This window comes from Arachis duranensis, chromosome 5 (assembly GCF_000817695.3).
Source record: "Arachis duranensis cultivar V14167 chromosome 5, aradu.V14167.gnm2.J7QH, whole genome shotgun sequence".
NCBI classification, from domain to species: Eukaryota; Viridiplantae; Streptophyta; class Magnoliopsida; order Fabales; family Fabaceae; genus Arachis; species Arachis duranensis.
In genome coordinates this window covers 46,640,916-46,644,025 of record NC_029776.3, presented here as the reverse complement: position 1 = coordinate 46,644,025, position 3,110 = coordinate 46,640,916, and positions in this window count along the sequence as shown.

The window sequence follows — 3,110 nt, the reverse complement described above, 5'->3', positions numbered from 1 at the left end:
ACATTCATCATGTTCTTGGGTACGAATGAATATCTTGGAATAAGAGTAAGAGAGATTTGAATAAAAGAAAATAGAATTGCATTGATACTTGAGGTACAGCAGAGCTCCACACCCTTAATCTATGGTGTGCAGAAACTCCACCGTTGAAAATACATAAGTAAAAGAGGTTCAGGCATGGCCGAATGGCCAGCCCCCCTAACGTGATCAATAGCCTCTTAAGATGAAGAATAATACAAAACTGAGACTAAAGATGTCTAATACAATAGATAAATGTTCTATATATACTTAGGCTAGCTCCTAGGGTTTACATGAGTAAGTAATTGATGCATAAATTCACTTCCGGGGCCCACTTGGTGTATGTTTGGGCTGAGCTTGATCATTCCACGAGCTAAGGCATTTCTTGGAGTTGAACTTTGAGTTATGACGTGTTTTGGGCGTTTAACTCCGGATCATGACGTTTTTCTGGCGTTTAACTCCAGACAGCAGCGTGTACTTGGCATTTAACGCCAAGTTACGTCGTCATTATTCGAGTAAAGTATGGACTATTATATATTGCTGAAAAGCCCTGGATGTCTACTTTCCAACGCCGTTGAGAGCGCGCCAATTGGTGTTCTGTAGCTCCAGAAAATCCATTTCGAGTGCAGGGAGGTCAGATTCCAACAGCATCAGCAGTCCTTTTGTCAGCCTTCTTCAGAGTTTTGCTCAAATCCCTCAATTTCAGTCAGAATTTACCTGAAATCACAGAAAAACACACAAACTCATAGTAAAGTCCAGAAATGTGAATTTAACATAAAAACTAATGAAAACATCCCTAAAAGTAGCTTAAACTTACTAAAAACTATATAAAAACAATGCCAAAAAGCGTATAAATTATCCGCTCATCAGACATCTATAGTTGTTCAAAGTTTTGATGTAATTTTAATGCCAAAAGATGTTTAAAATTGTGAAAAATGACAATTTTTGGTAAATTATGTCTTTATAAGAGAAAAATAGAACTGAAATAAGATAATTGTCAATGAAATATTTGCATATCGTGTGGAATTTTACATTATGCATGAAAATGAGGATCTTGAGTCAAGAACGGTCGAAGAATGTTGACAAAGAAATAATTGGCCAAAATGAAAAGAAGCTATAAAAGCAGAATTAGACTACTTGCAAAATGTGATGGCTTTGGACCTGTAGTCTTTACACCAGAAGATGTAAAATTTGTTATATACAAATGGGTATTTGTGAGAAAAATTAGAAGAGAAAAATAAAGTTCTACGCTATAAAGCTAGACTTGTTGTGCAAGAGTTTTCACACAGACCTAGTATCGATTATGAAGAAACATTTTCTCCTGTAGTGGATGCAATTATATTGCATTATTTGATCAGTTTATTGGCATATCATAAGCTTGATATGCATCTAATGGATGTGGTGAAAACTTATTTATATGGATCATTAGATCGTGATATCTATATTAAAGTCTCTGAAAGACTCAAGATATCTAAACCATCTAATGAATGTTCCTAGGGGCTATATTCAGTAAAATTTCAGAGTCTTTATATGGTCTAAAACAATCTAAAGAAATGTGGTATATTCATCTTATTGAGAATCTGATGAAAGAGAATCATGAATAATGATATATGTCCATGTATTTTCATAAAGAAATTTGTATCTCAACTCATTATAATTGCTATGTATGTGGATGATTTAAAAGAAGAGTTTGATATAAAAAATCTCGAAAAAAACTAAATTTTGTCTTAATCTACAGATCAAACATACAAACAAAGGGATCTTTACTCATCAAGCAATTTACAAAAAAAAAGATCTTGAAGAGATTTTATGTAAATAAGTCATATCGATTAAGTACTCCAATGATCATTAGATCTTTGGATGTGAAAAAGGATCAGTTCTATTCTAAAGAAGAAAATAAAAAGGATTTTGGTCTTAAAGTATCATATCTCAATGTCGTTGGAGCACTAATGTATCTTGATAATAATACATGACTTGATATATCATTCACTATAAACTTATTAGCAATGTATATTTTCTTTTTAACCAAAAGACATTGCAATGAAATCAAACAAATATTTTGATATCTTCACAAAACAGTTGATATAAAATTATTTTATCTATATTGATGAGTTTGGAAAACTCTAAAATAATACTTGTGATGACTAAACATTATTAAAATAAATAATTACAAAATTATTAATCTGATTTTCATTTAACATATTTTGATTAATAATTTTGTTGCAGGTTTCATGATGGGCCGAGGAATAAGTTTCTGACTCAAGCCCAACAATTAGCCTTGTTACATGTTTTATAATGAGGCTGAAATTTTATATAATTGGGCCAGAATAAATGTTAATGTTGCAAGCCCAAACAAATGTTTTCTTGTTTGCTTCCTATGCTTGATCCGCTACACAACTTATCAGGAAAGCAAATGCTTACTAATTGGGCCAGCTTTTAATTTCAACACTACAAGCCCAAGTCTCACAAATGATGAATGTTTTCATGCTTGGTCCGAAACAAAGGAAAAAGGAAAGCATAGTGCTTCCAACGGAACCAAACTCTAACAAAGTGATGGATTTCAAAATCTATTACAATGTTAATTAATGCATGGGGAACATGAGAGAGAAAAATTCAGCTGAAGTGATTGATAGCTATGATGTCTTACACGCCACTCAATAGGGAAGTAAAAGCAAGCTAAGCCTAATTAATTTGATCAAACACTTTGTGTTGCTTTTCTTTCAGATTCTTTAATTCTCTCTCATATCTTTCTTCTTCTCTATTCGGTCCTTGTCCAGGAAACAATGAAGGCCGTGCTCTTCAATGAAGAAAAGGAAAGAGAAGCATGCATCAAGACCATCAAGCTAATGATGGCAAGAAAACATACCAAAAGAAAGATGAGCTGTGGCTAAGATACTTACCAAATGTGGTTAGATTTGGTGAAGCTATCTTGAGCCTTTCATGCTCAAAAATGGAAGAAGAAGATTCGGCCAGAAGGGAGATTCTTGAAGCATGGCTTGTCTTCGAATCTGACCAACCACCACAGGGAGTAGCTAGAGTGGCGAAGTGATGGTTGAAGGCAGAGATTGAAGCAGATGAAGTCATCATCATCATGA